The sequence below is a fragment of the Triticum dicoccoides genome, chromosome 3B (genome assembly GCF_002162155.2).
Source record: "Triticum dicoccoides isolate Atlit2015 ecotype Zavitan chromosome 3B, WEW_v2.0, whole genome shotgun sequence".
Lineage (NCBI taxonomy): Eukaryota > Viridiplantae > Streptophyta > Magnoliopsida > Poales > Poaceae > Triticum > Triticum dicoccoides.
In genome coordinates, this window is record NC_041385.1 from 558593690 (window position 1) to 558605543 (window position 11854).

Consider the following 11854-nt stretch of genomic DNA (forward strand, 5'->3'; position numbering starts at 1 on the left):
ACTTGCTGCGGTAGCTGAACCCCTTTATCCTCTGCATGACCTGTCATTGCCACAGTAAATAGATGAAACCCACTAGCATGAGTAGGAGTTGTTTGAGCCCTGATGTGCCTACTCATTCATGCTTGTTTGTCATGCCTGCTATTGCTTAGAGTTGTGTCAGGTCTGATTCATCGGGGTTGAATTGGAATGTGGTGAACATGTCCTACTATTGAGAGCTAAGTGTGTGAACACGATTTGGTAAAGGTAGCGGTGAGAGGCCATGTAGGAGTACATGGTGGGTTATCTCATTGCAGCCGTCCTCAGGAACTGAGTTCTGTGTTTGTGATCCATGAACAGTTGCTACCACACATTGGGCTCCGGGTGCTCCAAGCTCTCTCGACTTATTAATCAACTTGATCTCTGTCCAGGAGTTGCAACTAGTTTCTGGTGTTTGTAGGTAGTGTTAGTAGTCTACCAAGTGGCACCCGGTACAGGTGGGCTTGGGACAGACTAGGCACAGTGGCACGGTGTACCAAGCGTAGATCCACCCGTCGAGGTGGGCTTGGGAACCCTGCACACATCGTTTGGGGCCCTGAGCGACACCCCAGCCGGATCTCCTTGCGGATGGAACCCGAATAGGCGATAAACCTGGACGAGAGACTTGTGTGGTTAGTCAGGTCGTGGCCGACACCCTCGCTGGGCTTCCGCTTGAAGGTTGCCGAGTACATGTCGTGTAAACGGCGGTAAGTGGTGAGAGCGTGTGTGAAGAAGTACACCCCTGCAAGGTTAATATGATCTATTCGAATAGCCGTGTCCGCGGAAAAGGACTTCTGGGTTGCCTGTACAGTTCATAGACAAGTGAAAGTGGATACTCTAAAATACGCAAGATAAGTGTGAGTGCTATGGATGGCATTCTCGTAGGGAGACGGGAGCTGATCCTTAGTGGTGTATTGATATGGTGAATATGTGGACTCGTGTGCGCCACCTCAAAAGAGTTACTTGTAGTCGTAGTTCAGGATAGCCACTGAGTCAAAGCTGGCTTGCTGCAGTCAAACTCCACCATCCCCTTGTTGATAATGATGCATATGTAGTTAGATCTGATGTAAGTCTTGCTGGGTACATTTGTACTCACGTTGCTTAATTTATGTTTTTGCAGAGAGACTTCAGTCTCTCTAGTAGTACCGCGTGGACTTCGGCGTTTAGCTTGTTACCTCAGCTACGATCTTGTGCCCTCGGCAGGATCTGGTAGATAGTCAGGCTTCTCAGCCTTTTTCATTTGTAGATGTCTGTACCCAGACATGTTAAGCTTCCGCATGTGCTTTGACTTGTATGCTCTGATTGTTGGGTCATGAGACCCATGATTGTAATATCTCGCTCCTCGGAGCCTATTGAATAAAATACTTGAGTTGTAGAGTCATGTTGTGATGCCATGTTGTATTTGCACATATCGAGCATATTGTGTGTATGTTATTGAAATGCTTGGTATGTGTGGGATCTGACTAACTAGTTGTTTATCCTTGATAGCCTCTCTTACCGGGAAATGTCTCCTAGTGCTTCCACTGAGCCTTGGTAGCTTGCTACTGCTCCGGAACACTTAGGCTGGCCGGCATGTGTCCTTCTTCGTTCCTGTGTCTGTACCTTCGGGGAAATGTCACGCGATGAATACCGGAGTCCTATTAGCCCGCTACAGCCCGGTTCACTGGAGTCCTGCTAGCCCAGTGCTACAGCCTGGATTCACTCGCTGATGACTGACACGTTCGATGCTGGGTCATGGATGCCTGTCCCTGTAAGTTTGTGCCACTTTGGGTTTACGACTAGCCATGTCAGCCCGAGCTCCTTATCATATGGATGCTAGCGACACTATCATATACGTGTGCCAAAAGGCGCAAATGGTCCCGGGCAAAGGTAAGGCGACACCCGTGGGGATACGTGCGTGAGGCCGCAAAGTGAGATGAGGTGTTACATGCTAGATCGATGTGGCATTGAGTCGGGGTCCTGACATTGTCATCTAACACAACTCATTATGGGCAGTAAAAAGAAGGCTGCAGAGTTCTTACTTACCATCCTATAGTTCATTGTTGTCTTAGATAAAGTGTAAAAATAGTTTAGTTGCCATCTTTGGACCCATTTTACTAACAATCTTTATCAGTTCCTCACTTGACACTAGTTCATCTATATCTCATTGCCCTATACGCAGAAAGGGTCGAAGTGCGGATCTTTACCAATGACATATGTGCCTAGAAACACCAAGTTAATATTAGAAGCTAAACTGCAAATGCACAATGATGTAGTACAATACTGCCTCTATCCCACTATATAAGGTCTTATTACATCCAATATACTCACATATTGGATGAATGAACATCTTATATTATGTGGCGGAGGGAGTATATGTAAGCCATGGGATAAAACTGTAAGTGCATCTAGTGCCACCCCTAGTTGGTTCTGGAGTATTGATGACAAACGTGGTTGAGGGACTAATGTGTTTGTGAGAATTGCAGGATAACACAGGTAGTGTACCTCATTGATTCGGTTTACCTAACAGAGATGACCCCTAAAAATGTGTGAAGACATTGAAGACAATGGTGGTTCATGAAGACATTCACGATGAAGATTATGATGCGTGAAGCTATTCACTTGAAGACTATGGAGCGCGAAGACATAGTTGTTTCGTAGTTTCCTTTTCTTCTTATTGAGTCATAGGAACCACCGTACTGTTAAGTGGGGTCCAAGTGAACAAAGTCAGAGTGACTGAAGTGATGCTCAACTAAATCCTATGTCTTCAAGCGAAGACAATGAGAGCAAATCTTATCCAGAGCTGGATGAGTCAACTTTGCTTGTAGCCCAAGCTAAGTTGCCGCGTGTGTTCGAAATCTGACCGTTGGACACGTGTTAGTTCCTTAGTGACCCAGGGTCATTTTCGACAAATCAGGTCGGGTTGCCTCCTGGCTATAAATAGCCCACCCCTACACCATAAATTGGTGGCAGCTCAGAGTTAGTACACGGCTTCTATCATTTGAGAGCCCCACCTCCGAAGCATTTGAGAGAGAAATCCTTGCAAGGACAAAGCCCAAAACACCCAGAGCCAAAGAGTGTTAGGCATCACTGAAGTATTTCTGTCCGAGTGATCTGAAGACTTGTTACACTTCAGGACTGTGAATCCTCCAGCCGGTTAGGTGTCGCGTTCTGAGCATCCAAGACTCATTGTGGATGGCCGGTGAACGAAGTCTGTGAAGGTTCAAAAGTCTACCTTGACGACTTACCAGCGTGATTGGGCGAGGACTGGGTGTCCTTAGCTCAAGGGGAATAAGGTGAAGACAAAATCTTTTGAGTTCAATCTCAGCCTCCCTAACCAGACGTACAGTTATCACAGCAACTGGAACTGGTCTACCAAATCCTTGTCTTTACCAAGCAACTGGTTCTATCCCTTTCTCTTCTTACTTTACAGTTTGTCTTCGTGAAGTCATTGCTTGCCTACCTGATTCGTTTGTCTTCATTGTGTGAAGACTTTTATCTGTTTAATTAGCTTCGTACTATCTTCCATATTGATCCTGTCTACCTAGTTGCAGTTAGTCTTCGTGCTTTCCCTGTATTGTATGCTTGACTAATGCTTGCCTAGTGTAGTCTTCATTCCACCGCTTACTATATAGGCTCAGTTTACCTGTTTGTCTTCAAACGCACCATGTTTTGAAGACTTTCATAAAAATCACCTATTCACCCCCCTCTAGTCGATAACTAGCAGTTTCAATTGGTATCAGAGCAAGGTACTCCCTTGTTCTATGTGATTCGGTTTAACCACCTGGAGTTTTAGCTATGTCGTCTGCATGGATAATCAAGGTCTTCGCTGCGTGCCCTATCTTTGATGGCACTGACTACCCCTATTGGAAGAACAAGATGCGCATGCATCTCGAAGCCATTGATGTTGATCTCTGGTATGTCGTCAAGACTGGCATTCCCAAAGTCAGTGAAGGCATCACCGCTGCTGATGTCAAGAGATTTTCTCAATTGGACTCAACCGCCAAGAACATCATCTGTGGTCATATGACCAAAGGGCAGTATGGCCGTGTGAGTGCACTGGAAACTGCAAAGCTAGTCTGGGACTGGCTGCCCAAGGTCAATGAAGGCATCTCAACTCAGAAAGACTCAAGAATTGATGTTCTTTGTAATCTGTTCAACCGCTTCAAGAGAAACGACAACGAAAATGTCCAGCTCACGTTTGATCACTTGACTGACATCACCAATGAGCTGCGTGCTCTTGGCGCCACTAAAATCACCAAGCATGAGATCGTGAAGAAGCTTCTAAGATCACTTGACAGCTCGTTTGACACCTTGGCCCTGATGATTCAAGAACGTCCTAACTTCAAAGATCTCGATCCATCTGACATACTCGAGAGGCTCAACACACATGAGTTCTAGCTATCTGAGAAGCGTGATATCTATGGCCGAACTCGTGCTCTGAAGGCAAAGGCTGTTTCCTCATCTGAAGAACAATTTGACTGTAGCTCTGGTGATCCTGAAGAGCTTGAAAAAGAGCTTGCAATGCTGGTGAGAAAGTTCTAGAAGTTCTCCAAGAAGAATCGATTCAGCAAGTCTTCAAGATCTAGCTCTAAGAACAACGAGGCTTCATCACGTGACTCTAAGAAGAGAACTTGCCACAAATGCAAGAAGACTAGCCACTACATCTCTGAGTGTCCTTAGTGGGATACGGAATCAAAGAAGAATAAGAAGAGCAAGGAATATGATTCTGATGACAAGAAGAAGAAGAAATCTTCAAAATCTTCCTCAAAGTCTTCATCAAAATCTTCATCTCACAAGAAGACCTCATCAAGCAAGGCTCATGCATTTATTGGCAAGGAAATGGATTCAGAGGAGGAGTCTGCTTCTGAGGAGGCAGAGGTGGAGTCTCAGGAGGAGTCTAATTCAGGCATGGCAAGCCTGGCTCTGGCATCAACGTTCGTTGCCAAGTCCATCTTCAACACTAAAGACAATGCTCGCAGCGTTGAAGCCAAAGCTGATGATGATGACAATGACTCCGCTCCTACCTACTGCTTCATGGCACGTGGTGCCAAGGTAACTTCATGTGATGCCTACTTCCAAACCTCTAGTGAAGATGACTCTGAATGTGAATCCAAACCTAGCTATAAGACACTTGCTAAAATTGCAACCGAGCAACAAACTGCTATGGAACACATTCAAAAACTGCTAGACAAAAGCGATGACCTATTGGACACGGAAATGAATCAAACTCAGTCCTTAATCAAAGATATCAAAAGTCTTCGCGTTAAGTACGAAGATCTTGAAAGTCATCATGAAACTCTCTCAGCCTCTCATGAGAAGCTTTCCTATGATTATCTTCAAAGGAAGCAGGATCTAGAGAAACTGAGAGCGTCTCATGAAGATCTTCAAAAGGAGAACGATTCACTACTCGCCCAATAGATCAGTACCACTCAAGTAGAATTTGTTCCACCATGCTTGAAGTGTCTTGAGCGCAATAATGTTGTCTCTGTTGCTGATTGTTCTACTGCCTCTGATGTTGCAATATCTTCAACTGCTGATGTGGTAACTAACCCCTCTGCTAAGGATGCCACTACTATTGCTAATGAGAATGCTAGGTTGAAGACATTGATTGAGATTGGCATGTACAAAAGACTCAAAGGGCATCAAACTCTATGTGATGTCCTCAAGAAACAAATTCTGAACCGAAACCCTAGGAAAGAGGGTGTTGGGTTCGAGAGGAAAGTGAACGTTGATGGCTCATATTGGACACCTGAGTAGTACCCCAAAACCACTTGGGTTGCTACTAAGGATCCTTCAGTAGATCCATCTACCTTATCTGGCTTCACTTGTGCTAATCCAATTGTCATTGATGAATCCTTTGATGCAAATTATAAACTGTTTAAGAATTAGAATGGTGAAGTGTTTGCCAGGTACATTGGTACTAATTGCAGGAATGGGTCACCCCAGAAGAAGATCTGGGTGCCCAAAAGATGTCTTGAGAAGCTTCCCATGAATGTCATCATGACACCACCTGGGAAGAATACAAACCCTCGACCAAAGGCGTCAAATATTCCAAAGGCTTCATACAGACAGAGGACCACTAATTGTCACCCTAACGTCAATGTTTTGCAGGAGAATCGCTACCAGACTCATGAATATGAGTGTGTTTCTTCCAACCGCCATGTTCACAAAACTAAGAACTTTTCTGCATATTCTTATGAGTATTATTCTCCTCCCGCAAAGCTATTTACTAGGGCTCCCAAGCCAAAGTTCTCAGATGCTGCACTTAGACTCATTGCTTCTAAGCCAGCCCTGAAGATATGGGTGGCTAAGAAGAATTAACTTCTTTTGCAGGGAAAGGTCTCCAGCCGGAAAGAAAAATCTTCTGACAACAATGCTAGGGACCTAAACATCTTGTGAGACGCAAGATAAAATGCTCAAATGGTCTTATCATGTATTTCGTCCCAGGGTTCCTTGACGAACATCCTATCATGACTAACCAGGATCTAAACTTTGATAATATGCTTGTTTGCTACATGTTTCTGCTTCACAATACTCTTGGTGAAGCCTATCCTTCTAACTGCACTGTAGGGTACAACTCTAGAAGCCACTGAATGGATCATGGATAGCGGCTGCACCAACCACATGACCGGTGATCGAAGTCTTCTAATGGATTCAACCCTACATCCTTCTACTAAGAGCCATATCACATTCGCTGACACTGGTAAAATTAAGGTATTGGGTCTTGGTAGAGTTGCTATCTCAAATGATCAACACATGGATAAAGTGATGCTTGTTGAATCCCTTGGTTACAACTTAATTTTCTGTGTCAATGCTCTGTGATCTGAACATGATTGTAATATTTGGAAAATATCGTTGTCTTGTGCTAATGGAATCTGACAAATCTCTAGTCTTCGAAGGCTATCGAAGAGGTGATCTGTATATGGTAGATTTCTCAGCAGGACCACAACTTGTCGTATGTCTTCTAGCAAAGGCTTTAGAATGTTGGCTATGGCATCGACGGCTAGGACATGTAGGCATGAGGAACCTGTACACTCTCGCGAATAAGAAGCACATCATTGGCATCAAGGGCGTCAAGTTCAAGAAGGATCATCTATGTGGTGCCTGTGAAGCTTGAAAGATGACAACAGCCAAGCATCCCTCAAAGACAATCATGACTACCTCACGCCCCTTCGAGCTGCTTCTCATGGATCTATTTGGACCTACTCACTACTCTACTCTCACTACTACTGCACATCTCTATGGCTTTGTTATTGTTGATGATTACTCAAGATATACCCGGGTGCACATAATTCTCTATAAGACTGAAGTGTAGGATGTCTTCAGGCGCTTAGCAAACCGGGCTGTGACGAATTATGGAATCAAGATCAAGCACATCCGGAGTGACAACGACACTAAGTTCAAGAACATTGGCCTCGACATTTATCTTGATTTTGGGTATCACACATGAGTTCTCTGCTTCTTACACACCTCAGCAGAATGGCACCGTGGAGCGCAAGAACAGAACATTCATTGAGATGGCATGAATGATGCTCGATGAATATAAGACTCCAAGAAAATTTTGGCCTGAAGCTATTGATACTGCATGCCACATCATCAACATAGTATATCTTCACAAGTTCTTCAAGAATACATCCTATGAACTTCTATCTGGTAAGAAGGCAAATGTCAGTTACTTCAAAGTCTTTGGTGCTAGGTGCTGGATCAAAGATCCACATCACACGTCCAAATTTGCACTGAAAGCACATGAAGGTTTTATGCTTGGTTACGGAAAGGACTCGCAGACCTACAGAGTCTTGAACCTCTTTAACTATAAAGTGGTTGAAACGGTGGATTTTTGGTTCGATGGGACTAACGGCTCGCAAAGAAAGCACCTACCAATGTGCTAGATGAAGCCACACCAGGTGATGCTATCAAGTTAATGGGTACTGGAGAAATCATATCCACAGAGGAACATGCTGAGGATGAGATCATCATTTCTGCACCTAATCAAGCTAAAGACAATGCTTAGTCCGAAGCCAATGCTGAAGATGAAGACAACAGCCAGTCAGATAAAAATCTTCGTCCAGCTCATCCTCGAGTTGCAAATGAAGTGCAAATTGAGAAGATCATTGATAGCATCAACGCTCCTCGCCCTCTCACTCGATCAAGAGATACACAACTAGCAAACTTTTGCGGTCACTTTGCTTTTGTCTCTATATCTGAACCCAAGAAAGTTGAAGAAGCCTTCATGGAACTTGAATATATTCAAGCTATGCAAGAAGAGCTTCAACAGTTTGAGCTCCATAATGTCTGGGAGCTTGTCAAACGCCCTGAACCTCGCAAGCGCAATGTCATTGGCACGACATGGATCTATCGCAACAAGAAAGATGAACTTGGACAAGTTGTCAGAAACAAAGCTCACCTCATTGCTCAAGGTTACACACAAGTGGAAGGAATATACTTTGATGAAACCTTTGCTCCTGTGGCTCGGCTTGAAGCCATTCGCATACTGCTGGCTTAGAGCATCTCCAATAGGCGCACAAAAAGAGCTCCGCACACTAAAAGTTTGTTTTTTTGGGCGTCGGACAGCTCCAGCAGAAGCTGCAGCGCTAAAAGTTTTTGGGCGCGCGCTGAAAAATGCTATCGCACGCATCATATTTGGGGCGCTGGATTGCGCGCACTTCACAATTTGCACTGTCTGCCTTTTGGGCGCGCGTTTTTGGGCGCCTGCTAAACCAAAGTTGGTCCCGGCGCATTAAAAGGACTATAGTGGCGCGCTATAACGTTTATTGGGCGCGGGATTTTTGGGCGGCCGCTGGAGATGCTCTTATGCAAACCATCACAACATTCTTCTGTATCAAATGGATGTGAAGAGTGACTTTCTCAATGGCAAAATTGAAGAAGAAGTGTATGTCACTCAACCGCCTGGTTTTTAAGATCCCAAGCATCCCGATATGGTGTACAAGCCCAACAAGGCACTATATGGTCTCAAACAAGCACCTCACACTTGGTATGACACACTGAAGGATTTCCTGAAGAGGAAAAGCTTCAAACCTGGTTCACTAGATCTCACTCTCTTCACGAAGACATATGATGGTGAACTATTTGTGTGCCAAATATACGTGGATGACATTATCTTCGGATGCACTGATAAGAGATACAATGACGAGTTTGGATACATGATGCAAGAGCAATATCAGATGTCCATGATGGGGGAGCTGAATTCTTCTTTGGTCTTCAAATCCATCAACAGCGCAATGGCATCTTCATATCACAATAAAAATACCTCAAGGATTGCCTGAAAAAGTTTGGAATGCAAGACTGCAAAGGGTACACGACGCCAATGCCAACCAAAAGTCATCTCGGCCCTGACGACAATGGTAAAGAGTTCGATCAAAAGGTATACCGCTCCATGATTGGTTCTTTGCTTTATTTATGTGCATCTAGGCCAGATATTATGCTTAGCATTTGCATGTGTTCCCGATTCCAAGCGGCACCAAAGGAGTCGCATCACCTAGCGGTGAAGCGAATACTTAGATATTTGGCTCACACCCCGACACTGGGATTATGGTATCCAAAGGGCTCAACATTTGATCTGGTTGGATATTTTGATGCTGATTATGCTGGTGACAAGGTTGATCACAAGTCCACTTCAGGAACATGTCACTTTCTTGGATGATCGCTTGTCTGTTGGTCTTCAAAGAAGCAGAACTCTGTATCACTCTCCACTGTTGACTCTGAATACATTGCTGCTGGATCGTGTTGTGCTCAGCTTCTCTAGATGAAGCAAACTCTCAAGGACTATGGCATCAACATGAAGAATGTGCCACTCTTCTGTGACAATGAAAGCGCCATCAAGCTTTCCAAGAATCTAGTTCAGCACTCGAAGACAAAGCACATCGAGATTCATCATCACTTTCTCAGAGATCATGTCAACAAGGAAGACATTGATATCATTCACATCAACACTGAAGAGCAACTGGCTGATATCTTCACTAAGCCCTTGGGTGAGAAGAGGTTTTGCAAGTTGCGGTGTGAGCTAAATATCTTAGAATCCTCAAATGTCCAGTGAATGGACACACATCCTAACGCTTATGCATGTTGATGACTTAGATATGCAACACACGGCGTAACGTATTTTTTCAATCAATGAAGACTTACCCTCTGAGTGTGAATACATTAACATGAAATTTGACTTCGGAGCGCCACGATAATTGTGCGTCGTGTCTGGGTCTAATACTTCCTATACGGTGGTTAACGCCACCACCAACACTTTTCGAAGATTTTCATTTGGTGTCATAACTGTATTATCTTCGCATTTTGTTTGTCTTCAACATTGGTTTATCTTCAAAATATTTATCTTTGCAATGTTGATTTGTCTTCAATATATATATATTAATGCATATGTGTTTTGTCCTCTAGAACATTCACTTATAGCTATGTCTTCATGTTGCTATTTTTTTCTGACCTAAGTGAATGTGATCGGACCCTAATCCTTTCTGTACTACTCCCTAAAATTCTTTCTGTCCAAGTCATGTGCATTCTGTTGACACTTGTCTAATATCTTCTCTGCATCCTTGACAACAGCAGATACAGAGACACATATTTACAAACTGCTTTTAATATTCTATCCTTTTGCCTAAAAACCGGAGAAGCCGGAACAACCACCCAACAATCCAGGCGTGCGTGGGAACACAAATCAACTCCTGACAAGTTGCATGCACGCCACATGCTTGTGACACTCCAAAAATTTTGTGGTTTTTGTTTTCAAAAAGAAAACCCTTTTTTTGGTTTTGGGCTTTATTTGGTTTTGATACCTCTTGATTTTTTTTTACCATGCCTCCTATGGTATTCCCAAAAACCCTCCTTCCACTTTGGATCAACCCAAACATTCTGTCCCAACTAATAAAATCCATTTTTGGATTTTATCTCATTTGTTTCTTTTCCAAAAACAATTCTGTCCTTTATTTTGAGCCTAGGTCATTTGCAAAGCAAGTACCTTAATGCATTTGATTTTTGACCTCAACTCAACTCCCCTGGATAGTCCTTAGCACCCACAACCTAGAACGATCAAGATCCACTCTTCTTCCTTTCAAAATTTTCAAATTTCACTCTCTACAAGTTTGGACCAGATTTGTCAAATTTGGTGAAATTCATATCTACACTTCTCCAAATATTCCACCAAAATTCAGGCAACCTCTAGTTGCAATGAGAGACCACTCCACCAAAAACCAGCTCAAGGAAAAATCCCTACATGCCAGAATCATTCTGTCGAACACCTGGCATGCACTGTTACTGTTCATATTCAGTGAAATTCAGAATTCAGTGTCGTTTCTTCGTCAGAGTTTCAGTCACATGTAAACTGTGCACTTGGCACGTTGCTCGCAGCTCCACCTCCTTGTCCGGAGCTCCACACGCGTGCTTGGCTCGTTCCTGGCGTCGGTGGCGCCCTAGCCCGCCTGCGCCGGCGTGTCCCGCGGCGGCAGAACCACCGTAACGGCTGACAAGGGGACACACTGCGGCATAACGCCGTTCGGCACCGCCCAAACCTCCTGAGAGCTCCGCGTGGCCACCTTATTGCTAGCGCATGCATGCAGCATCGTCGCCGTGGCCTGGCACGCGCAGAGCGCGTTCTCTGCCGCCGCCGTGCCGTGCGGCCGTTCCGTCGAGGACATGCCGTAATCCTCCCTACCTTGCTGAGTTGGACACTGGAACGATACCAGTGCTTCATCTAGATGATGCTCAAGCCCCTAAGCCGACCGTCCAGCCACAATGCCGCCGTAATCGCTCGCCAGACTTATCCGTTCACGGTAACCGCCTCGGGCCGGCTATAAATAGCACCCCCCCGAGCTTGCTCTCGCCCCCGCACAACTCC